Consider the following 27903-nt stretch of genomic DNA (forward strand, 5'->3'; position numbering starts at 1 on the left):
ATGCAACTCCACTTTGTGCTGATGAATGGTATCATATTGCTTACACGGATTCTTCGCTAACATTTAGGGTTTGGTGTTGCCTCGTATGTAACACGACCAAAACCCCGTTGAACCGTTTTGGCGCCGGCCGATGTGGCAAAGCGTTTCTAGGCGCTACAGTCTAGAACCGCGCGACCGCTACGGCCGCAAGTTCGAATTCTGCCTCAGGCTTGGATGTGTGTGTTGTTATTAGGTTAGTTAGGTTTAGGTAGTTTTACGTTATAGGGGACTGACGAACTCAGAAGTTAAGTCCCATACTGCTCAGAGCTATTTGAACCATTTGGAACAGTTTTGGACGCCATCGAGGGAGTTTAGTGCACTTCGGACGCACGTTTGAAATTGTTCCCCTGACTTGTTCCTGGCAGCTGTATGGTCACTGACCAGGATGAGTCCCCATTACTTTCCATGTCTCGCGGAATCCATGGCACGCCGACTCTCCGCAGTCACCACAGATTCTCGCTACGTGTAGGGAAATCACTTTTTCATGAGTGTAGCCCGGGTCCAGATGTAACAAAATTTAGTTTTTTTGTGACTAACAATCAGTTTATAGTAGAAAAATAATGTAATTTACTAAACGAAATACTTGTTCCTTTGCGTTTATGTTAATGCATTCATTATTAATGTCGCCATGGTGGTCTAGCACATATGGAATTAGACCCCGGCTCTGGAAGATCTGGGCTCATTTCCGGTTTTTTTTTCCTTTATTGTTATTTTAATACCTGAAGAATCAGGTAGGCTGTCAGCGGCAGGCTACGCCGCTCTTCAGCCATAGTGGTAACAATTACAGTACACAGAACGGAGAATTAGAAAAGACAAAGTGACGGGCAAAAAATAGTGGTCACAGATACACAAGAAACACGGAGCCGTTCACACTCGACGATAACGAGACTGAAAACACGTTGACACGGCGCACATAACACTGATGAATCCGACGGCACAAGTGAACGTAGAAGCGTGACGGCGGACACTAAAAACACAAAACGACGTCACACACACGAGACACTGATGGTGATGATCTCCGGCGTGCAAAAGTCCACGTAGTGTGTGCGAGTCCGGGGACCTGCCAAGAGGGGAAGAAGGGTGAGGGGGGGTGGAGAGGGGAGAACAAAGATGCCAGTGGCTGAGGAGATGGGAGGAGGATTAGAGGGACAGGGGAGGGGAGGCCCAGGGGAGGAGTGGGGAGAAAGGGAGGAGGGAGAGAGGGTGCCCAAAGGAACAGACACAGGAAGAGGGAGGGAGGATCAAAGTTGGTAGGAGGGGTAGATGGAGGGGAGGAGGACATCATCAGGGAGGGGGAGCCACCTTGGGAGAGGTTAAGGAGGGTGGAGAGATGGAGACCGGGTGGGACACGGGAATACAGGTGCGGCAGCGGACGGGGGTGGGAGAGGATGGGTGATACAAGCAGATGAGGAGGATCGAGTTTGCGGGAGGTGTACAGGATCGGTATCCTTCATTTCCGGGTAGGGGCCGGGACTTTTTCTCGTTCCAGTCCCTCCAGGACGGCCCAGGCGAACACAGACTTTACCGGGGCTAGACAGTTGATGCGATCGCCATGCTCCCCTTACACCACCGCAGGGAAAGGAAGGCTGCACTCTTCGTGCAATCAGGCTGCTCAAACAACACGAACTTCACTTCAGCTATTTGTTGTGTACGTAGTTCTGTGTAGCCAGCGCGTACACAACTTTCCCACTAGAGCGCGCCCCGCCAATCACAACAGCGCAGGCGCAGCGCTCGTCCGTCTCCGCACTACGAGATGGTGCTGCCATAGGGACGGACCAAATTCTGCTTCCGCCGATCCGCGTATTAATATGTAATGCAGCCTATGAGATTGCTGCTAACGTAGAACCTTTCCTCCTCGTGGATCACACTCGCGCAGTGATACATGAATGCGCGAGGTATTATAACGAGTGTACAGACCTCCGATTAGTCAGTCTGCATTTGTCTGCACCAGTCTATAGTCAAGTTTCAGTCTGCACTTAATGAGATTACCATATTCCTGTACATAGCCATGAAGATAAATGTATAGACAATTTGTGAAGTATCAGAGATATGTGAGAATAAGATTAGCGTACCAATACCAAAGGAATTTCAGATTGACAATTGTAAATAGCATCCAGAACCAACTAAAGTAATTATTTTGCTTGTTATTATTTTAATAAATGTGTGTGAAAATTAATCAAGTTCTGTTTAAAGTTGGTCACCGTCAATCTGCTACTCTAAGCGTGCAAGTGGCACTTCTATCATCTGACCAAATGGCAGAAGATAAACACGCTACGATAAGACCACGAGACATATTGCTGACACTCGCCTACTTCGTTAGAGCGACAAGTCAAATAATATGATGGTGCGTGTACTGAAGGTCTTACAGCATGCACACCACACTATTCATTATTAAGACTTCTATGATGACCAACACATGCCTTCGGCGTCGCCTCAGTGGATGCACTGTATGTTGTGCTCAGAATATGTCTGACAGATATCACGATATTGATTGAAGTTGGGGAGACTAGATAAGATACACAAAATAACTGGTGTACCGATACGGACAACACGACACTTTAAGAGTTGGCATTTGGATATGTGACGAGGTGGATGGGATGTAAGTGATAAAGAACTATACTGTAATAGTTTCTCCCTGAAATATAAAGCGGTTGAGAATGAATGACATCGGTACCAGCGGTGGCGCCGTACATTTCTTAACTGGACGCGTACCTTATCGCACGCACTTTAACCGCAGGAGTCTGAGTTGGACACCTAAAAGCACATGTGGAGTGGAAGGTTCCCTAGAACACACTGTATTATTCTGCGGGCAAAATGTAGATATGTAGATATTAGACATCCACTGCACTTAAACTACATAGAAACAGACATAGAACAGATTAAGAGATCAAGAACAACGGGCACAATTAAATGCATTAGCAGCCAATGTTTCAAAACCAACACTCGTAGAGTATTTAGAGACACGACATAACAGCCATGCCAACATGCCAACATGCAAAATGTAGATATGTAGATATTAGACATCCACTGCACTTAAACTACATAGAAACAGACATAGAACAGATTAAGAGATCAAGAACAACGGGCACAATTAAATGCATTAGCAGCCAATGTTTCAAAACCAACACTCGTAGAGTATTTAGAGACACGACATAACAGCCATGCCAACATGCAACGTGACAAAAATCTCCAGAGGATGGACAGTGACGCTTACAGTGACAAGTGACACCGACAAGAGTGCGCTGAAGAGGAACAGGAGAAGGAGAAGGATATTTAACAGAAAATAATGCACTTCGAATTATGAATGAGATATAAATTGCCAAAATGTAGTATACAGGGTGTTACAAACAGGTACGGCCAAACTTTCAGGAAACATTCCTCACACACAAAGAAAGAAAATATGTTATGTGGACATGTGTCTGGAAACGCTTACTTTCCATGTTAGAGCTCATTTTAGTACTTCTCTTCAAATCTCATTAATCATGGAACGGAAACTCACAGCAACAGAAAGTACCAGCGTGACTTCAAACACTTTGTCACAGGAAATGTTCAAAATGTCCTCCGTTAGCGAGGATACATGAATCCACCCTCCGTCGCATGGAATCCCTGATGCGCTGATGCAGCCCTGGAGAATGGCGTATTGTATCACAGCCGTCCACAATACGAGCACGAAGAGTCTCTACATTTGGTACCGGGGTTGCGTAGACAAGACCTTTCAAATGCCCCCATAAACGAAAGTCAAGAGGGTTGAGGTCAGGAGAGCGTGGAGGCCATGGAATTGGTCCGCCTCTACCAATCCATCGGTCACCGAATCTGTTATTGAGAAGCGTACGAACACTTCGACTGAAATGTGCAGGAGCTCCATCGTGCATGAACCACATGTTGTGTCGTACTTGTAAGGGCACATGTTCTAGCAGCACAGGTAGAGTATCCCGTATGAAATCATGATAACGTGCGGATTCTCGTCAGCCCACACATATTGATTGTGAAAATTTACAATTTGATCACGTTGGAATGAAGCCTCATCCGTAAAGAGAACATTTGCACTGAAATGAGGATTGACACATTGTTGGATGAACCAATCGCAGAAGTGTACCCGTGGAGGCCAATCAGCTGCTGATAGTGCCTGCACACGCTGTACATGGTACGGAAACAACTAGTTCTCCCGTAGCACTCTCCATACAGTGACGTGGTCAACGTTACCTTGTACAGCTGCAACATCTCTGACGCTGACATGAGGGTTATCATCAACTGCACGAAGAATTGCCTTGTCCATTGCAGGTGTCCTCGTCGTTCTAGGTCTTCCCCAGTTGCGAGTCATAGGCTGGAATGTTCCTTGCTCCCTAAGACGGCGATCAATTACTTCGAACGTCTTCCTGTCGGGACACCTTCGTTCTGGAAATCTGTCTCGATACAAACGTACCGCGCCACGGCTATTGCCCCGTGCTAATCCATACATCAAATGGGCATCTGCCAACTCCGCATTTGTAAACATTGCACTGACTGCAAAACCACGTTCGTGATGAACACTAACCTGTTGATGCTACGTACTGATGTGCTTGATGTTAGTACTGTAGAGCAATGAGTAGCATGTCAACACAAGCAACGAAGTCAACATTACCTTCCTTGAATTGGGCCAACTGGCGGTGAATAGAAGAAGTATAGTACATACTGACGAAACTAAAATGAGCTTTAACATGGAAATTAAGCGTTTCCGGACACATGTCCACATAACATCTTTTCTTTATTTGTGTGTGAGGAATTTTTCCTGAAAGTTTGGCAGTACCTTTTTGTAACACCCTGTGTATCAATCAAATAATAGTTACAGAAATCAAACACTAGAGTAAATGTAGTGTGAAGTGCTTGCAATCTACCAGAAAGCAGCCAGTGATGTATATAGATGAATACCTAATGTTAACGCATAGGGTTAACAATACCATTTCTCTACTACTAACTATAAACTATTTTATTGTGATTGGCGGGTCAACAGCCCGAAGATACCTTACCGCGGCCTTCACTGCCAGTCACAGTCGATAATGACACTAACACATCTCTTGACTAACCTGTCGTCTTTTTACATTCTGCCTAAAATAACGAAACTTTGTATATATTTCAACTCCAAATGATCACTATTTTCAAAAAGCATTATTCTGCGTTAAATTTTGCTGAAAAAGAACAAAACAAAAACATCTACAAAAAGGTGACAAATCATAACTATAATATATAAGAACTGTTTTAAAATATCAGTAACATGTCTTTAAATTTACAATAAATAAATTATTATATCTTACTCATAAGTTTAATTCATATTTCAAACTGTTTCGTCTCCAGGTGAGAGTCAGTTGTTACACACGGTCAACGAAAGATCCGTACCCAAAGACTGGAAATTTGAACAGATTACGCCAGTATTCAAGAAATGTAGTAGGAGTAATCCACTAAATCACAGACCCATATCACTAACGTCGATATGCAGCAGGATTTTGGAACATATATTGTGTTCTAACTTTATGAATTATCTCGAAGAGAACGGTCTATTGACACACAGTCATAATGGGTTTAGAAAACATCGTTCTTGTGAAACACAACTAGCTCTTTACTCACGAGAAGTGTTGAGTGCTATTGGCAAGGGATTTCAAACCGATTCCGTATTTCTGTATTTCCAGGAAGCTTTTAACATTGTACCACACAAGCGGTTTGTGGTTAAATTGCGTGCTTATGAAATATATTCTCAGTTATGTTACTGGATTCGTGATTTCCTGTCAGAGAGGCCATAGTTTGTAGTATTTGACGGAAAGTCATCGAGTACACCAGAAGCTATTTCTGGTGTTCCCCAAGGTAGTGTTATACGCCCTCTGCTGTTCCTTATCGATATAATCGGTTTTGAAGTCTATCTGAGCAGCCGTCTTCAGCTGTTTGCAAATGATGCTTTCACTTATTGCCTACTAAAGTCATCAGAGGATCAAAATAAACTGCAAAACGGTATAGAAAAGATGTCTGTAAGTAGCTAAAATTGGCAACTGATCCTAAATAATGAAAAGTGTGATGTCATCCAATGGATGCTAAAAGGAATCCGACAAACTTCGGTTATGCGATACATCAGTCAAATCTAAATGCTGTAAATTCGACAACATACCTAGAAATTACAGTTATGAACAACTCAAACTGGAAAGATCATGTAGAAAATGTTGTGGGGAAGGTGAACCAAAGACTGTGTTTTATTGGCAGAACGCTTAGAAGATGCAACAGATCTGCTAAAGAGACTGCCTGCACTACGCTTGTCCGTCCTCTTTTGGAGTACTGCTGTGCGGTCTGGGATCATTACCAGCTGGGATTAACGGAGGTCATTGGGGAAGTTCAAAGAAGAGTAGCATGTTTTGTATCGTCGAGGAACAGAGGAGAGAGTGTCGCTGACATGATACAGGATTTGGGGTCGGCATCATTGAAAGAAAGGTGATTTTCGCTGTGGCTCAATATTCTCACGAAATTTCACTCGCCAACTTTCTCCTCCGAATGCGAAAATATTTTGTTGACGCTGACCTACACAGGAAGGAGCTATCATCATAATAAAATAAGGGAAATCAGAGCTGGCTCGGAAAGATATTTGTTCGTTTTTCCACTCGCTGTTCGAGATTGGAATAAAAGAACTATTGTGCAGGTGGTTCGATAAACCCTTTCCCACGCACTTTAACGTGATCTGCAGAATATCCATGTAGCTGTAGATATAGATTGTAAATTTTTTTTGGTGTGGACGCTAGTTATATTATGGTAATAAGTTCTTCAAAATACTTTATGGCATAGATTATTTATAAGATAACTGTGCATATAATAACAATTCGCATAATAACCATACCAGTAGATACAGTAAAGTTCCGCGCTCTCTCACACATCCAACTCTCAAGTGATCGCCTAACTGCTACTATCTTTTCGTGTGGAAAGAAACTAAAACCTGTTGTGACCTTTGAGAAATTTTACAAATGGAACTTACTGGTAAATTTGAAACGTTAAAACTGTCTGTGCTACATTTGACCCTAGGCTCCCCAACATTTCGAAGCTTATGAAAAGTTAATGTGGCATTTCAAACTGTGGGAGACGAGATAGCTTGCCAGCTAATCTGTGATTCTCAACTGAATTTCTATTCTTTTTCTGTACCGTCACCAAACGACGTCTGTAAGATCATCAAGAATCGTTCTTCAAATTGAATATATTCCTTTTGCCACTGGATGTTTCGCATACAAGTCTGACCTTTAACTAATTGAAAACTGTAATCGTTTAAATACTAAAATGCAATACTTCCTCCCACTTAAAACACTCTGCTTGAGTACTAACTTCTCTGGCCTTATTAAAATTATTACCATCGATTTGGTGTAAAACTCAATATGTTTTATCGCTTAAAACACTACGGAGAAGATAATTATCTAATTTCAATATTTTTCCTATGACACTTTTTAGCATTAGGCGTATGTACCTCTTGTTAATGCGCCATGTTATTTTTCAGCTAAAGGAAGAAGCGAATATACTACGGTATGAAAGAGTATAATGAAGAAACAGATGAGTAAGCTTCTTTCAGTACTCTGATTCAGTCACTGGTCTTCCACTCAGCGGAATCGAAATCCTCAATTACTGTTTTGTGCTTTGTGAAATTTTTGAACGATGTTACCTGTTTACTTTAGTCCTAAAAGCAAGCTTTAACAGCAGATTCTGAATCGGATTATCATCTTTAACTGCCGGTCATTAATCTCTGACATCATTAGCAAGTCGGCGTAAGATTATACCGCTCTAGGGGATGATATTGCTATTAATGGAAAAATCTTCTTCAGATTTGACGTTTACTATACCGAATAACTTTCGATATTGTATCCTTTTCAATTTAATGAATTTGGCAGAATAAGCTACCATAAATCGTTTCATATAATAATTTCTTAAAGCGATTAACTTGAACAAAAGTTGTGATTTTCCTTTTTATCATTCCTTTGGAAGGACTGAATGGGTAAGAAACTAGCAGATAATTTAACTCTGGGGGTTGTCAAAACTACAGCCGAGCGCAAATATTTTCTATCGTGTCTTCAATCATCATTTCCTGCCTGTTATTATTTTTATGTTCCCCTAGTGTGAGACAAACAGTAAGGTACCAGCCCAGCGATGTGCTGAGGACTAGAATCACTCAAGTACTGTAGGCCACATTAATACTAGATATAATCGAAAATATTAGGACCCGTTCAAACAAATTTCGGGCTTGCAGCCGGTCGTCGTTCAATACTTCGCACGATATTTCAACTGGGCACCTGCCAGTCATCTTCAAAAGTCGTGACCACTAAGGAAAGAGCTTGAACTAAGCAACTGAAGCCGTCAAAGTAGTATTAAAACCAGAGAATGAAATAACACACTTCAATTACAGCCTTAAATACTCAATCACTAGCAAAATTGATAGACAAACAGAATTGTAAACGAATAATTCCATAACCAGCGCCTATGTAGTAAGAGCATCCAATCAACACACCAGTTAGATTCGGCTCCGTACAGGTGCTGTGTGTGTTTAACTTACATGTTACTAATACCCTTAGCGCCAATGGGTCACTTGAGTGTACCATACAGAGAAGGAAGTTACACATATGCCGAACACCTGAATACATGAAACACATAATTACTCAGCGGACATTAAAATCTGAAATACGTGCCAAGAATAATTACTAGTTAAGCTGTGCTTGGCATACACTGGACTTAATAATCCTAAGGCACAAAATCGTCAGCTGGTGTAACAGCATTGCCTAGTTCGTTCATACATTAGGTTAATAGCCTTCTGCAAGCTAACCAGAATACAAACTGCTTTTACAATATGAAGAGCAACTTAAAAACGTTTAACAGATTTATCCGTGATACCGCCAAAGCACGGCCAGGGGTAGTACAATTAAAACAGGTCTCCCACAGAGAGCGACGCACTGGGACGGATTAACAAAGGTTCACTAGAGTCAACGAATACTTGCTACGCAGACACGATCGTCACAAATAACCATTGACCTCCGCATACTGCAGCGAAGTTTGAGCCTGGCCTGACAGAAGTCTTCAATGCACGTGACGCAAGACGCTGCCGGACGATACTGTTCGATAAGACAGGTCCTCAGGGTGCACCACAACCAGATAAACAGCCGCTACAGCCGGTCCACTGCAATCCGTGGCGCCTCTGCACTCTTCCACTCGAGATGGCGTACCAAATAACAGCCTAGCTCAAAACACGGCGAGCAAGATCGCTCTCTTTCTCTCCCTCCCTCCCTCCCTCTCTCTCTCTCTCTCTCTCTCTCTCTCTCTATCTCTTTGCCGAGCGGCTTTAAATCCTCACTTTACCTCTTCTCGCGCTTTCTAACGGACCGCGGTGAAGACAAGGCACCGCGGTGCAGCAACGGGTCCTTCGGCCTCTCTCATCAGGTATCGATAGGACCCGGCGCACGGTTCAGACCCTACTGCTGGTTTTGAAGCCTGGTACGTGATTTTCAGCGAATTAGGGCAGCAGACGAACGGAAAGAAAATTGAGGCTATATTGGATGACATCAGCTTGGCTTTAGGAAAGCTAAAGGCACCATAGAGGCAGTTCTGACCTTTTGGTTGATAATGTAAGCAACACCGAAGAAAAATAAACAGCTCCATAGGCTTTGTCGACCTATAAAAAAGAGTTGGACAATGTAGAATGGTGCAAGATGTTCGAAATATTAAGAAAAATAGGGATAAGATATAAGGAATGACGCGTAATACACAATATGTACATGAACAAAGAGGAAACAATAAGCCAGGAAGACAAAAGACCTAAGTACTTGGATTAGAAAGGTGTAAGAGAGGGTTGCAGCCTTTCGCCCCTACCGTTCAGTCTCTACATCGAAGAAGTAATGACGAAAATAAAAGAAAGATTCGGCCGGCCGTGGTGGCCGAGCGGTTCTAGGCGCTTCAGTCCGGAACCGTGTGACTGCTACGGTCGCAGGTTCGAATCCCGCATCGGGCATGGATGTGTGTGATCTCCTTAGGTTAGTTAGGTTTAAGTAGTTCTAAATCTAGGGGACTGATGACCTCAGATGTCAAGTCCCACAGTGCTCAGAGCCATTTGAGCCATTTGAAAAGAAAGATTCAAGAGTGGTTAAAATTTGAAGGTGAAAGGATATCAATGAAAAGATTCGCTGATGACATTGCTATTCTCAGTGAAAGTGAAGAAGAATTACAGGATCTGCTGACTGAAATTATCACTCTGCTGAGCATAGAGAATGGACTGAGAGTAAATCGAAGAAATTCGAAAGTAATGACAAGTAGCTGAAATGAGAACAGTGAGAAGTAGATGAAATTTATTAATTCTGCTACCTAGCCAGAAAAATAACTCATTACGGACGGAGCAAGGAAGACATAAAAAGCAAACTAGTTTCGTCGGAAACGGCATTCCTGTCCAAGAGAAGTCACTGGCCTTAATTTGAAGAAGAAATATCTGAGAATGTACGTTTGGAGCACAGTATTTTTTGGTAGTGAAGCATGAGCTGTGGGAAAACCGGAACAGAAGAGAATCGAAAAATTTGAGATGTGCTGTTACAGAAGAGCGTTGTAAATTAGGTGCATTTATAAGATAAGGAATGAAGAGGTTCTCCGCAGAATCGGAGAGGAAAGAAGTACAGGAAAACAAAGATTAGAATACATACAGCAAATAACTAAGGACTCAATTTGCATGTGCTACTCTGAGATGAAAATGTTGGCTCTGCGGAAGAATTCGTGGCGGCCGGCATGAAACCAGTCTGAAAGCTGTTGACCGTAAGAAAGTACAGTGTGGTGTTTAATACCCTTCTTACTTATTGAGAAGCTCTCATAGTACAAAAGTTATCATGAAAGCAGTATCGAAAGATCATAGAGAATGGTTCAGTATTCTAAAACGGGACACAAGTGACAAAGAAAGAGAAACTTTAATTATGAAAGGATTAAAAACACAAATCCGTCACTTAATTGTTAGCGATCACGCCATAAAATTTCTCGGGATGCGAAGTGAAACGAGTAGCTGATCGTGTTTTGTTTAATAAAGCTCTCAGGAGCTGCCATCATGAAATGCAGCGAAACATTTTTGCAAACCACGAGAAATTCGTCAAGAGTGGGATGTTGTAAGAACTGAGTGTGTAGCAGTTAAATTTTCTTGGGATTCAAGATATGTCAAGGTGTTAGAAGAGTCTGATCTTTCATCCGAATACTCCTTGGCCATTGTCAAGTGTAATGAAAGGTGGTGGGCTGCTGTTACGCCGTTATACACTCTAGCTGTGGCACCTACATCTACATAAATATTGATACTCCGCAACCGCCGGCCGTTGTGGCCGAGCGGTTCTAGGCGCTTCAGTCTGGAAAGGCACGACCGCTACGGTCGCAGATTCGAATCCTGCCTCGGACATGGATGAGTGTGATGTCCTTAGGTTATTTAGGTTTAAGCAGTTCTAAGTCTAGGGGACTGATAACCTCAGAAGTTACATCTCATAGTGCTCAGAGTCATTTGAACCATTTGAACTCCGCAACCAACCTTACGGCGCGGGGCTACTAGTCATTTCCTTTCCTGTTCCACTCTCAAATTGAACGAGGGAAAAACGACTATCTATATGGCTCCGTATGAACCCTAGTTTTCGTATGTTATCTTCGAGGTCCTTACGCACAATGTATGTTGGAGGCAACAGAATCATTCCGCAGTCAACTCCAAATTTCGGTTCTCTAAATTATCTCAGTAGTGTTCCTCGACAAGAACTTCGCTTTCCCTCCACAGATTCCCATTTTAGTTCCCAAAGTATCTCCGTACCACTTGCGTGTTGTTCCAACCTATCAGTAACAAATCTAGCAATCCCCCTCTGAATTGCTTCTATGTCTTCCTTTAATCCGACCTGGTACAGGCCCAAATACTCGAGCACCACACAAGAATAGGTGACTAGCTCCTATAAGCGGTCTCCTTTACAGATGAACCAGACATTCCTAAAATTCTGCCAATAAATCGAAGTGGACCATTCGCCTTCCCTACCACAGTTCTCACATGCTCTGTCCATCTCATATCGCTTTGCAAAGTTACATCCAGATATTTAAACGGCATGACTGCGTCAAGCAGTACACTACTACCGCAGTATCGAAACATTACGGGTTCGTTTTTCCTACTCATCCGCATTAACTTACATTTCTCTACATTTAGAGCTAGCTGCCATTCATCACACCAACTACAAATTTTTTCTGGGTCATTCCCCTCCTACAGTCATTAACTTCGACACCTTAAAGTACGCCAAAGCATCACCAGAAACCAGCTGCAGGCAACTGCTCACACTGTCCACCAAACCATTTACGTGCAGAGAGAATAATAGCGGTCCTATCACACTTCCCTGGGCCATTCATGACGGTGCCCTTGTCTCTGATGACACACCCCGTCGATGACAACATACTGGGTTTTCATCTATAGTTCGCAGTATGTCGTGTGAGAAAAGCACGAGATGAGTTTCTCACGGGTGACGCTTTCTATACCATGCTGATTCGTAGACTTCTCAAACGTATGTTAGGGAATTTTGGTCTGTAATTCTGTGGGTTCGTCCTTTTGCCCTTCTTCTACACAGCAGTCACCTGCACTTTTTCCAGACACTTGGGACGTGGCCCTCGGCGAGTGATAAATGTAAACTAAACAAGGCGCCACTGAGTACAGTGCTCTTCGAAAAAACGAAGTGGGATTCCATCCGGGCCGCGCGGGATTAGCCGAGCGGTCTTAGGCTCTGCAGTCATGGACTATGCGGCTGGTCCCAGCGGAGATTCGAGTCCTCCCTCGTGCATGGGTGTGTGTGTTTCTCCTTAGGATAATTTAGGTTAAGTAGTGTGTAAGCTTAGGGACTGATGACCTTAGCAGTTAAGTCCCATAAGATTTCACACACATTTGAACATTTGGTTCCATCCGGACCTCGTGACTTATTTGTTTTCAACTCCTTTAGTTGTTTATCTACCCCAGGGTATCTCTGCCCTATGTCGTCCATACGTGAGTCTGTTCGACGGTCAAACGACACTATGTTTGTATAATTCTATTGTGTGAATGGTTTCTTGAACGTGACGTTTGAAAGTTCGGCTTTCGTTTTGCTGTCTTCAACTGACACACCAGACTGGTCAACAGGTGACTAGATTGAAGCCTTAGACCCAGTTAGCGATTTTACATACGACCAGAATTTCCTCTGGTTCTCTGCCCGATCTTTTGCTAAGGTAGGAAGATGGTAGCAGCTTTATGCTCCTCGCCCGGATCTTTTCACAGACGCACGAACCTCTGCGATCCTTTCCTTGTCGTCATAGCGCGTTCTGTACTGATCCGACACTGCAACAGCCTCTGCTTCAACAGTTTTCGAATCTCGTTATTAAACAGTGGTGGGTCTTTTCCTTCTCTAATCCACGTACTACGCACGTAATTCTCCAAACCACAATTCACAATCCGATTAAATTTTGCCTATAATTTCTCTACGTCCATCTTACTCGAACTAATTGGAGCCAGTCTACTGTCGAAGTGAGGTGCTAACAACTGCGTATCTACTCTTTCTAGCATAAACATTCTCTTAGCCTTCTTGACTGTTTTATTAACTTTCGTGACGATAGTTGCTGCAGTGACATCATGATCGCTAATCCTCGTTTCTATACTTGCATAGGTCCGGCTTTTTTGTAGTTACAAAGTCTAAGATTTTCCAGTGCATCTGGGATGCCGAACTGGCTGCTCAGGACAGTTTTCAGAAAACGTGTTAAAAAACATGACTGTCTATATCGTCCGCAATGAATCCATACACATCCCCTTCTATACTCAGTAGGTTACAGTCGCCTCCATCTAGTAATGCAGGATCTTGGTATTTACGCGCTACTTTTTGTTTCAGAAAATTTCACTTCGTGAAATATGTTTCCCACAGTATCGCCATTAAGGGCATATGCGTCTCCACTTTCGATGAGCCACCGTCTCTTTTGATAGCGTTGTCGGTGACTTTCATCTCAATGGGATCTTTAACAGCACTGTTCCGAAAGTCATTGGTGAGTGCCGCGAAAGATGTATCGCCAGTTTATTACGGTGAGCGTTTTCCATACCGTGTTGAGGTAATTCAGCCTTTCCCACCTTCAATCTCATGTGGGTGGCATGCCCACAGCTTCTGCAAAAAACCAACGCACACAGAACTGTACTTGAACTCCATCACACATCCTTCTGAGGGTGTAGGAATTAAAATCTTCAACTAGACACGGCATCTCGTCCACAGTACTGTCGAGGAGGATTAAAATGTAATCGACTTAACGCCTATAGGAAAGGATCTTTTTGGATCAAAATGTGTCGTTCTTAAGATAGTCACCTCCTAAACGAGTAACAAAAACGTCGGCAATAAATCCCGCAGGACAGCTGTCTATGGATGAGCGCTCGTTTTGCTTATAAAACCGTTAACTGAATGAAAAATAGTTACACGAAGTGATTAACTTAAGAAGTGGATGGTTTCATTGATCTCGTCTACTCTGAGACGATGCCGTCTATGAGGATTGTTTTCAATAATGGTAACAGACTCATTGATGTGAATATTCGTATATACACTCCTGGAAATTGAAATAAGAACACCGTGAATTCATTGTCCCAGGAAGGGGAAACTTTATTGACACATTCCTGGGGTCAGATACATCACATGATCACACTGACAGAACCACAGGCACATAGACACAGGCAACAGAGCATGCATAATGTCGGCACTAGTACAGTGTATATCCACCTTTCGCAGCAATGCAGGCTGCTATTCTCCCATGGAGACGATCGTAGAGATGCTGGATGTAGTCCTGTGGAACGGCTTGCCATGCCATTTCCACCTGGCGCCTCAGTTGGACCAGCGTTCGTGCTGGACGTGCAGACCGCGTGAGACGACGCTTCATCCAGTCCCAAACATGCTCAATGGGGGACAGATCCGGAGATCTTGCTGGCCAGGGTAGTTGACTTACACCTTCTAGTGCACGTTGGGTGGCACGGGATACATGCGGACGTGCATTGTCCTGTTGGAACAGCAAGTTCCCTTGCCGGTCTAGGAATGGTAGAACGATGGGTTCGATGACGGTTTGGATGTACCGTGCACTATTCAGTGTCCCCTCGACGATCACCAGTGGTGTACGGCCAGTGTAGGAGATCGCTCCCCACACCATGATACCGGGTGTTGGCCCTGTGTGCCTCGGTCGTATGCAGTCCTGATTGTGGCGCTCACCTGCACGGCGCCAAACACGCATACGACCATCATTGGCACCAAGGCAGAAGCGACTCTCATCGCTGAAGACGACACGTCTCCATTCGTCCCTCCATTCACACCTGTCGCGACACCACTGGAGGCGGGCTGCACGATGTTGGGGCGTGAGCGGAAGACGGCCTAACGGTGTGCGGGACCGTAGCCCAGCTTCATGGAGACGGTTGCGAATGGTCCTCGCCGATACCCCAGGAGCAACAGTGTCCCTAATTTGCTGGGAAGTGGCGGTGCGGTCCCCTACGGCACTGCGTAGGATCCTACGGTCTTGGCGTGCATCCGTGCGTCGCTGCGGTCCGGTCCCAGGTCGACGGGCACGTGCACCTTCCGCCGACCACTGGCGACAACATCGATGTACTGTGGAGACCTCACGCCCCACGTGTTGAGCAATTCGGCGGTACGTCCACCCGGCCTCCCGCATGCCCACTATACGCCCTCGCTCAAAGTCCGTCAACTGCACATACGGTTCACGTCCACGCTGTCGCGGCATGCTACCAGTGTTAAAGACTGCGATGGAGCTCCGTATGCCACGGCAAACTGGCTGACACTGACGGCGGCGGTGCACAAATGCTGCGCAGCTAGCGCCATTCGACGGCCAACACCGCGGTTCCTGGTGTGTCCGCTGTGCCGTGCGTGTGATCATTGCTTGTACAGCCCTCTCGCAGTGTCCGGAGCAAGTATGGTGGGTCTGACACACCGGTGTCAATGTGTTCTTTTTTCCATTTCCAGGAGTGTAGATTCTTAATACCTAAAGAAAACAGAACACAGTCGGGGGTAAAAGGTTATGTCAGAAAATAGATTAACAAGATCTTTCCCATTACGAATAGCAAAATTTTCTACAAAAACAACGTTTTGTTGCGACAACTGCAGTAAATATTTAGAAATCGGTTCTCCTGGGCTTCCTATCCCGTTACATATCGGGCGAACTGGGTAGCCTGGTTTGTGAGTCTTCCATTGCGCACGTATCATAGGGGCCTTAGCGTTCATACTTTCAACTTTGGGCCACATGTGGACTATGATATTAGGGCGGATCTCGGGACAAGTTTTTAATTCTTTCGCCTTTGCAAAAACAGACACAATGTCTGATAGGATAGCCGCAATCAGTGATTTTACAATGTAACTTTTAATCCGTCTTGATTTCAAAATGTTTATTCATATGACCGGTTTCGGCTCCTTTAGAACCATCTACAGATCTGTAACGATAATATACTAATTTACTATTCACGAATACAAGCCTTTTTCATCCTATGTAATCAGCATCAAATGTATCAGAACGTACCTGATATTTCGGTTACAGGAGTAACCCGTCCAAATGCAGGAACTTTCACATGCTACGTCACAAAAAATTGGTAGGCAGAATGCACGTCATTTATATTAATTATAACACTATTATCGACAGGTGGCGTCTGGTACATTTGTTACATTACATATGCACATACTGTATTCAGCACATTCTTGTAATTAACTTTTATCTCTAAAAATTCTTAATTAAAATCTGTAGATGTCAAGGTTAAAACCTGTATTTATCAACATTAAAGAACACTATAAAATCATCATTTTTATACGATCTAAAAACAAAGGGCGATTTCTATATCTATGGCGCTGGTGTAGACTTGTTTTCCTCCATGGTCTGCTTCCATGGTTCCCGCCATTTCAGTGTTTTGCCGCGAAAGAAGAGACAAATTAAACAAACATAAGGAAGTCAAATTGCAGTTAAGAGGAACAACAAGAAAAAATATGTGGCTCTCACTTACAATGGAAGATTTACTGATAAGATTGAAAGATGCTTTCGTAAATCCGACGTTAAAATATGGTTCCAAACAAATAACACGCTAAAATGGAAGCTCCGGCACAAAATACGTAATAGTATGAATAAATATCAGAATTCGGGTGTGTATAAGATCAAATATGATGACTGCTGTAAACAATATATAGGGCAGACTGGCAGGAACTTTGAGACCACATTCAGGAAGCACACCTACTCTCAAAACAAAACAGCGTTTCGGGCGCATATGGCTGCCACAAAGCACTCTGTCACGAACATTGAACAAAATTTAGATACCCTGCATAGAGCTCATAAGGGACGTTTTCGTAACATTTTGGAAGAAATTGAAATATACACCCACAAAAAGATCCAGACTTAATCCTCAACGAGCAATGCGAGTTCAATCATAACGCCTATTTTAGTATTTATGACTACTTACTAAGATGAAAACTGTTGCGTGTGAAGGTCCAGGCCGAGGGATGAGAAGTGGTGCATGATGGAGAAGCTGGAAGAAGCGTGCAGCGCCTGGCGTCGTTCAGGGGGCCCTCTTGCCCACGGCGTTCGACGTCAGACGACTGGGCGGATAGCGGCACAACACGGAAATGGCGGGAACCACGGAAGCAGACCATGGAGGAAAACAAGTCTACACCAGCGCCATAGATATGGAAATCGCCCTTTGTTTTTAGATCGAATAAAATGATAATGTTACTGTGTTCTTTAATTTTGATAAGTACAGGTTTTAACCTTGACATCTACAGATTTTAATTATGTATTTTTAGAGATAAAAGTAAATTAAAAAAATCTACTGAATACAGTATGAGCATATGTCATGTAACAAATGTACCAGACGCCACCTGTCGGTAATAGTGTTATAATTAATATAAATGACGTGCATTCTGCCAACCAGTTTTACGTGACGCAGCATGTGAAAGTTGGTGTAGTTGGACGGATTACTCCTGTAACCGAAACATCAGGTACGTTCTGGTACATTTGATGTTGATTAGATAGGATGAAAGAGGCTTGCATTCGTTACACAGTAAATAAGTATCATTATTGTACAGATCTGAAGATGGTTCTAAAGGAACCGAAACCGGTCATATGAATAAACATTTTGAAATCAAGAAGGATTAAAAGTTACATTCCATAACCTTAGTTGGGTCGCCATATATTTCTTTAATGTTATTGTCTTCAAAAAAGAGTGTTTTACCTACGTATTCTTGTTTATAAAGAACGACTGAAGTATTACCGCTCTCAGCACGAATTATCATAGCATATCACATCGTAGATTATCATTGATGGTATTGAGTGCAAGGTATTCTTTATTTTTAGGACTATTACGTGTAGCCCTTTGGATTAATTCGCTTGTTCTTCATGTTATTTTTACGTTGACGGCCTTACTGCAGGGGATGGCATCAAGTGACATTTTCAAATCCACAACTAAGCCTGTAGTGGTCTTTTCATTAAGTTTCAGTTGAATGCAATAGTTTAAACCTTTAGTCAATAACTGTATTTCCTGTCTACTGAACTCTCTTTCAGTTACTTTTACCACCCGCTCGGCAAAGTGAAAACGCTGTGCTGTGCTGGCATATTGCTTCTTATTAGGGTGATAGCCAGCTTCTTTTAGCTTGTGCAACTTCTGAGATTATGTTTGAGCAATCGATTGGCTAGCTACCCATAAAACTTAGTTATGGATTTAAGTGGTTCAAATGGCTCTGAGCACTATGGGACTTAACATCTGTGGTCATCAGTCCCCTAGAACTTAGAACTACTTAAACCTAACTAACCTAAGGACATCACACACATCCATGCCCGAGGCAGGATTCGAACCTGCGACCGTAGCAGCCGCGCGGTTCCGGACTGCGCGCCTAGAACCGCTAGACTATGGATTTAAGTAAATTATCCAAAAGATCACAAGTTAAAATCTTTACAGCAATAAAATAGGCTTTGTCAGATAGAAGATTAAGCTCGTCTTTTTTCTTTCTAAAGTCTTTCTATTTCGCTAGAAATAAGGATACTATTACATTTCACTAAGTCTTTACTGGGACGCTAACCCTTCCGTATGTTCAAATATATACTGGGAGTAAACCTCCATGGAAACACTATTTGTTGAATTGTGTATTTATAGAAGTCTTAATTATTTTTAACCTGTGTTTCCTTAATGTTGACACAGCCAACTCGGATGTCGGAGACGGCAAATTCATATCATATTGGGTACCTAGTTCAGCAATCAGTTATGAATTTCTTGAAATAAGAAAATCTCGACGGCAAAATCTTTTTTATTTATAGGAAATGACATGTTTAGCCTATTTGCAGCATCATCAGAGTCAAAAATGACGTTCAGATTAAAATGAGTAAATGGAGTTATGTAAAAACATAAAAGAGGCGAAGTTCCAGGCTATGCAGCCGTCTCTACAATTAACCATAACTGCGAACTTCCGTAAAATTAATTTGGAAGACCAATATTCGTCGTCCATTAATGCCTGCAAATGGCTCTGACCACTATGGGATTCAACATCTAAGGTCATCAGTCCCCTAGGACTTAGAACTACATAAACCTAACTAACCTAAGAACATCACACACATCCATACCCGAGGCAGGATTCGAACCTGCGACCGTAGCGATTGCGCGGTTTCAGCCTGTAGCGCCTAGAACCGCTCGGCCATTCCGGCCGGCTAATGGCATTGAGATAAGATTTTATATTGAACCATCGTCCTATCGTCATGGAATGAATAAAAGCATTACGGAACCTGGACCCGGGAATACAATGCCAAGTATAACCACTGTATCGGCTGGACAGGAAAACTATGACAAACCAAGAAAAACTGAAGACATCTTACGTAACACGGAGCGAACTGCACTTCGGCGTAAACAGCGTGCAGCGTTGCGTACTGCTGACGAATCGTAGATAATGCGGTTGAGAACAGGATCCGTCGGCCCTCCAAGCCGACCACACTACCGTAAATCCGTAGAGGCTAGATTATACGACATTAGTAGCAGACATTGAAGGTAGATGGCGTCGGCTAACCAACGTGCTTAAGCGTTTACATAACTAAATTACAAGTGAAATAAGACAGTGAATTACTATGAAAGTAGAACTGAATGCAAGAATATTAATAAGATAGATGGAAAAACACAAAATTCGTACAGGCAAAAATATATCTACAAGGTGTAAAATTTTTAAAAGCCTTTGAAGCTATTAAACCTAGAATTACCCTAAAACATAAGTCAGACAGATAAAAGCAGTTAAATTGATCACTTCATGTAACTACTTTTCATTCAATAATCGATTTTATAAGCAGCACATGGTCTTAGCCATGGGTAACCGTCTGGAGGGCTTTATTGCCGATGTTTTTCTTAATCCTTAAGAATGGTGACTATCTTAAGAACGATGCAGTTAGATCCAAACAGATTCTTTGCTATAACCGTTATGTCGATGAAATTTTTATTACCTTTGACGGTACTCTCGACGAAGTCCCGCGTCTAATTAAATATTTTAACTCGCTAAACTATCAGATGGCCTTCACTCACAAGATGATGTATGACAACAAGGTTATCAATTACTTAGATCTACAATTACAACTAGAGAAAGGTACTGTCAAATTTGACATCTTTCGCAAACCAACAACAAGCGATTCCGTTATTTACTTCTCTTCTTGTCATTCATACCGCCGTAAGATGAGTTTCTTCAAATTAGTGATTCACCGCATCATACAACTTCCCTTAAGTCAGTCTTCCATCGAGAAAGAACTAGGTAATCTTAAGCATATTGCTATCAGCAACGAATACAGCCTTAACGTTATACATAATCTCTGTCAACAAAAACCCAATCCTGTTGAATCAAAACTTAAATTAGTTCTGTTACCAAGGAATACTAGATTTGTTGAAATTCCTTTTGTAGGCACCTTATCGTATGGCCTTGTAAATCTGTTTAGAAAATATGGCGTGCACGTCGTCTTTTCGTCGACCAAAGTCTAGCATAAATATAGCCATAATGAAATATCTACTAAACACAAATACGGTGAATCCGGCGTTTACAGAATAGTCTGCGTCGACTACAAAGCTTCATATGTGTACGAGACTGACAGGAAATTTCGAACCAGATCTGGTGAACATCTGCTTAACAAATATGGACAAATCAAACAGAATTCGGACTTTTCAGAGCACCTACAATCTAGTGGGCATCACTCCCCGACGTTGAGCAATTTACATGTACTCCATACAGCCAGCAAAGGGGAAAGGCTAAATCATTTAGTGGCAATTTAAATTCTGAAACGCCCAGGTACGGGGAAATTTATTTTATTCAACGATCAATTGGTTAGCAGAAACCAGTCTTATTATGATACTATGGCGTCCAAAATTCTACCCCACCAATGGCTTTTGTTGTGAATGTGACACTACCTTCTTTTGTTCCTTATCATTCAACTGGTTTTATCGATCTGATTAACGTTTTAGCGTCATTCTAAGTTTTACTGTTTGGCAAATTTTTAAAAATTTTACACTTTATATATTTTTACCTGTACTAATTTTGTGTTTTCCACCTGTTTTATTGACATTCTTGCACTAAATTCCATTTTTAATAATTCACTGTTTTAACTAATTTAACTTCAGCTTATGTAATTTAGTTATGCAGTTGCATTTTGTAAGCTCATTGGTTGGCCAACTGCATTTCCTTTAATGCCCGCTACTACGGTCGTACAATCTTGCCTCTACGGCTCTAAATTTATGTGGTCGACTTGGAGGGCTGACGTAGCCCGTTTTCAACCGCATTCGCTACTATTTGTCAGCCGTAAGCCACGCTCATACTGTGTAAGCCGGAACGCGGCTGACTCCGAGTTATTTCAGATGCCTTAAATCTTTTTTGGTTTAACATAGCTTTCCTATCCAGGAAACACTGCATTTATACTTGGCACTGTACCCCCGGTTTCAGGTTTCGTAATGCTTTTATTCATGCCGTGATAATAGGACAGAGGTTACATACAGAATTTTATCTTAATGTCATATGGGTATTACTTTTTACGTAAGTTCACTCTTATGGTCAATTCTAGATACGCCTGCACAGCCTGGAACTTTGAATCTTTTGTGTTTTTATACACAGAAGCGCCAAAGAAAATGGTATAGGCATGCGTATTTAAATACAGAGATTGTAAACAAGCAGAATACGGCGCTGCAGTAGGCAAAGCCTATATAAGACTACAAGTGTCTGGCGCAGTTGTTAGATCGGCTACTGCTGCTACGATGACAAGTTATCAAAATTTAAGTGAGATTGAACGTGGTGTTGTAGACGGCGCACGAGCGATGGGACACAGCATCTCCGAGGTAGCGATGAAGTGCAGATTTTCCCGTACGACCATTTCACGAGTGTACCGTGAATGTCAAGCAGGAATCCGGTAAAACATCAAATCTCGGAGATCGCTACAGCCGGAAAAAGATCTTGCAAGAACGGTACCAACGGTGATTGAAGAGAATCGTTCAACGTGATAAAAAAGCAAACCTTCCACCAATTGCTGCAGATTTCAATGCTGGGCCATCAATAAGGGTCAGCGTGCGAATCATTTAACGAAACACTAGCGTACCCTTGATGACTGCACAACACAGAGCTTTACATCTCGCCTGGGCCCGTCAACACTGACATTGGACTGATGACGACTGGAAACATCATGCCTGGTCGGACGAGTTCCGTTTCAAATTATATCTAGCTGATGGACATATACGGGTACGAGGACACAGCATCATGAATCCATGCACCCTGCATGTTAACTGGGGACTATTCAAGTTAGTGGAGGCTCTGTAATGGTGTGGAGCGCGTGCAGTTGGAGTGATATTGGCCCCCTGATGCGTCTAGATACGATTCTGACAGGTGACAAGCATCCTGTCTGATCACCTGCATCCATTCATGTCCATTGTGCATTCCGACGGACTTGGGAAATTCCGGTAGGACAATGTGAAAGCCCACACGTCGAAAATTGATGAAGAATGGCTACAGAAACACTCTTCTGAGTTTAAACACTTCCGCTGACCATCAGACTCCCCAGACAAGGACATTATTGAGCATATCTGGGATGCCTTGCAACGTGCAGTTCAGATGAGATCTCCACCCGCTCCTACTCTTATGAATTCGTATACAGACCTGCAGGATTCCAGCACTACTTCAGGCATTAGTCGAGTGGCACTTCTGGACGTGTGGGCTGTAGCACTGTCCTGCTGGAATTACCCAAGTGCGTCGGAATGCACAATGGGCATGAATGGATGCAGGTGATCAGACAGGATGCTCGTCACTTGTCAGAATCGTATCTAGACGCTTCAGGGGGCCCATGTCACACTAACTGCACACCTGCACACGCCCCACACCATTACAGAGCCTCCACCAGCTAGAACAGTCCCCTATCAACATGCAGGGTGCAATGATTCATGAGGTTGTCCCCGTACCCATACATGTCCATCTGCCAGATACAATCTGAAACGAGACTCGTCCGACCAGGTAACATGTTTCCAATCATCAAAGGGCCCTGCACGATACTAGGCAGGTGCACCAGTTTCTTTGGTTCTTAAGTGTATTAACTCAATTCCCGCAATTTAATCTCTGTATCCCTCAGCAGAATCAGTTTTCATCCCTAGGCCAATCTGATTTCCTGCGAATAAAAAAGACTGTCTTATTTCATGAAATTAAATTGAATTTTTGTCTTTCCATGTCTCTGTGTCGGATAAGTTTCCTACTGAAGAGACAAAACCAAATCGATCTACAAGCGTCGATAGAAATCTGGCTTCCAGTTAAAGATGAGTAGAACTCGGAACACCTGCATTCTACGCTGTGAATCTGGACAATCTTACGTCACACAAGCAGTACGCAGTATATAACAATGAAAAATCTGCTTTTGCTGAGCATGCTGTGGTGGATGGTCAGAAGATCACATTTGATGACACCTCTGTGTTTCGTTGGGAAGAGAGTCGTAAATCTATTGTATCCCATCCCGGGCAAGCTGGCTCATAATTATTGGAACTGGTCTTCGATATTCTGGGCACTAGAATTGCAACGTGGTTTACGTACGAACTGACCCCACACATGGTCTTTTGGGAACAGATCTGAGTGTCTTGATGGCCGTGTAAGTACTTCAGCATCACCCAGCCATGTGTGGAAGAAGATTGTCTTGCCGAAGAATGGCACCAAGGTACTGTCGCACGAGGGGTGTAAGATAGTGGCCCACGAAACTCTTCAGTTACTAACGTTTCGTCCAGAACTGCGCTTGACATCTTCAGAGGCGTAGCTCCTTCGTGGGTCTTGACGACTGACAGGTCGGACGTCTGAGAGCGACATATATACTGCAGAGAAATGGTCGTGGCCGGAGTTGCACGAGACAATCAGAGATAATTCTTGTCAAAGATAAAACATATCTATCGATTGTCATCTTATCAAAGACAAAAAAACTGTTTAGCGATTCTGCAGAACTACTAATTAGATCATCTACATAGATACCCTGCAAATCACATTCAAGTGCCTCGCAGAGGGTTCATCGAACCACCTTCACAATTCTCTATTATTCCAATCACGTATAGCGCGGGAAAGAATGAAAACCAACATCTTTCCGTACGAGCTCTGATTTCCCTTATTTTATCGTGGTGATTGTTCCTCCCTATATAGGTCGGTGTCAACAAAATATTTTCGCATTCGGAGGAGAAAGTTGGTGATTGGAATTTCGTGAGAAGAGAGAAGAGAAAATATCCCACGAAGTTTCATAGCCTCTTCTTTCCTACGAAAATTATCCTTATATTTATACATTTTAATAGCTTCTCTACATAGCTGAGGATAAAAGTTCGTCGTCGGATATAAAATTTCTCTTTCATAAAACTTCACGTCGTCACTTCCTCACTGATCAGCACGCTGTGGTACAGCCGATTTGTCTATTTGCGCTAGTCGTCAGTCTTTCGTGTTCCTTTAGCCTTGCATTCACGTTTTTTTGGTTGCTCCAATATAAACTTTAGCACACATTCACGGACTTTAATAGACACCACATGCTGACAGACCAGGGCGTTTATCCTTTACAATCGGAGTGCTTGACTTTTTTTTTTTTTTTTATCCGTCTAAAACTCGGTGTAATGTCGTGTTTCTGTAAAATCGTTCCGGTCTGATCTGTCACTTTTTTAAATAAAAAATCTTCTTCCATCGTTTTTCATGCATGTCCTTCAGCCTTCTGTTTACTTCTTCCCCTCGTAGCCATTCTTTTCGAAAGCATGATTTAGATGTTTCTTTTCGGCGTCCACTTAATATCGTAAGGAGATAGAATTAGCCCTACAGTCTTCTCTATAAAATGGCGCGAGTCATTTATATATGAGTGAGCTTTCCCAATAGCTGGCTGTAAATGAGTTGGCAGATGTCTTGCTATTTCATACATGGATGACTTGTTAGCACTAACAACGGATATCAGAGGAAGATCTATTTTATAAATTTTAGGTAGGCAGTAAAGTCTAGGACACAAGTTTAAATTTTCAAGAAAGCACTTTTCCCTTCTTTTTGAATAGAAGTAGATGAATTAATCAGATTATTTTTGTTTCTCACAGTACGACGGCTGTAGGATCTTTGAGTCTTTGTACTGTCCTGACGTTAAAAGATTCGAAGTTTTGTTTCGATAACCCTCTTTATTCACAAGAACAGTAGCGTTTTCCTTATCAGCAGGAAAAATATATACCTCTTCATCTTCATTTAAATCTGTAAGAGCCTTTCTCTCACCTTTCATTAAATTCCTTTCCAAAGTTTTACTACGACACAGGTCTATCCGGATTGCATTAACAGTCTCTTCGGGGAGAGTACATATACTTGCTTCTAAATTCGCAATAATATCGTCAACTGGTACTTTCATAGGTGTTATAGCGTAGTTTCCTACCTTCGAAAGGACGAAAATCTCGTCTTGAGATAATACTCTCCCTGACGTGTTAATAACAGAATCGGGCATCACTGTGTCCTTTGTACTTTATATAAAAGGTTTTAAGTTTGTTGGATGTTTTAGTTATGAGCCACGCCGGTTTGGAACATAAGGTTTTTCGAAAAATAAGTCACATGGACAGATATTTACATAAGAACTCTAATCACCACCCACAACAAAAGAGAGGTGTCATTAAATGCCTTGTCGACAGAGCGAGAAAAAATTGGACGTTCGAATACCTGGTCACCGAATTAAGATATCTAAAACAGGCTTCCGAAACAAATGGCTTCTCGTGGGAAAAAAATAAGCAGAAAATGGACAAATCGGCTGTAGAATAGCATGATCTTCCGTCAGGAAGTCACGGAGTGAATCTTCCTTAAATAAAAATTTTACCTACTACTACGAACTATTTCCCGAAGCTATGTAGAGAAGTTATTGAAACACATAAGCCGGCCGTATGGCCGAGCGGTTCTAAGCGCTTCAGCCTGGAACCGCACGACTGCTACGGTCGCAGATTCGAATGCTGCATCGGGCATGGATGTGTGTGATGTCCTTAGGTTAGTTAGGATTAAGTAGTTCTAAATTCTAGGAGACTGATGACCTCAGATGTTAAGTCCCACAGTGCTCAGAGCCATTTTTGAAACAGATAAATATACGGATAGTATTAATAGGAAACAAGAGGCCTTGAAACTTAGCTCTACAGAATCGTTAAATATTTTTCATATCTTTGACAAGACGGCAGTCGATAGTTACGTTTCGTCTTTGATAACGATCATCTCTGCTTATCACGTGTAACTCCGGCTACGGCCCTTTTTCTGGGCTACAAATGTCGCTGTCAGAGCTCCAATCGGTCACTCGGCAAGACTCAACGAAGGAGCAACGCCTCTGAAGATGTCCAGCGCAGTTCTGGATGAAACGTTACAAAGAGATGAGTTTCGTGGACCACGACCTTACACTGCGAAAGGCTTACCAGTAGTAATTTCATGCAGTCTTAAAATCCTTCAAAAAAATGGCTCAGAGCACTATGGGACTTAACTGCTGAGGTCATAAGTCCCCTAGAACGTAGAACTACTTAAACCTAACTAACCCAAGGACACCACACACATCCATGCCCGAGGCAGGATTCGAACCTGCGACCGTAGCGGTCGCGCGGTTCCAGACTGTAGCGCCAGAACCGCTCGGCCACCAACGGCCGGCTAAAATCCTTCATAGTGTTCTCAGAATGCGACGCTGCTCAGCAGCAGACCATGCTTCCTGTTCATGACATTATTTCAATTGCAGCCGTTTAAGTGGTAATGTTAATGGCAACCTACTCATACGACGGAAATTCATTAATATGGCTGCTGCTAGTCTGCGACAAATGTCGTGTGTTGACACAGAATGTCGGAGTGAGTGCATTTTTTGTTCTCGGATAGCAGGTGAAGAGGGTTACGACGCGATTGGTGCACAATATGGGGATCCTCCGTCGTTGTGAACAGACCTGGTCGACCGGAACCTGAGTACTGTTAAGGTTGCCCTCACCTCCCTATACAGTCCAACAAATTGGCTACTGTCACATCCTAATGTCCTGTACATCCGAGTATTGCACAATTCGAACATCCAGTCAAATAAAGACACAGAATGAGACCAGTTTCAAGCAGGTGTCTCATAGCAGTACGCTGCATCTACGTGTCCTTCATACTAATCACTGACCGTCTAGTGCTGCTCACGTCCCTTACAAGTGGGGCATTCAATAAGTAGAGCAACGCATTTTTTCCTCGGTCAGTTTCAGTTGAAAAAATTCGGAATTCGTTGTGGGACATCATGAAGTATTCCCGCTTCAGGCCCTACAGTTTCATGAAAATCCTTTAGGCTGTGGCGCTATACGTACGTTTCAAAGTGGCGTATGCAACGGATGTGGCTCCCAAGCAGAGAGCTGTTATTGAGTTTTTTGCG

This window comes from Schistocerca nitens, chromosome 7 (assembly GCF_023898315.1).
Source record: "Schistocerca nitens isolate TAMUIC-IGC-003100 chromosome 7, iqSchNite1.1, whole genome shotgun sequence".
Classification (NCBI taxonomy): Eukaryota; Metazoa; Arthropoda; class Insecta; order Orthoptera; family Acrididae; genus Schistocerca; species Schistocerca nitens.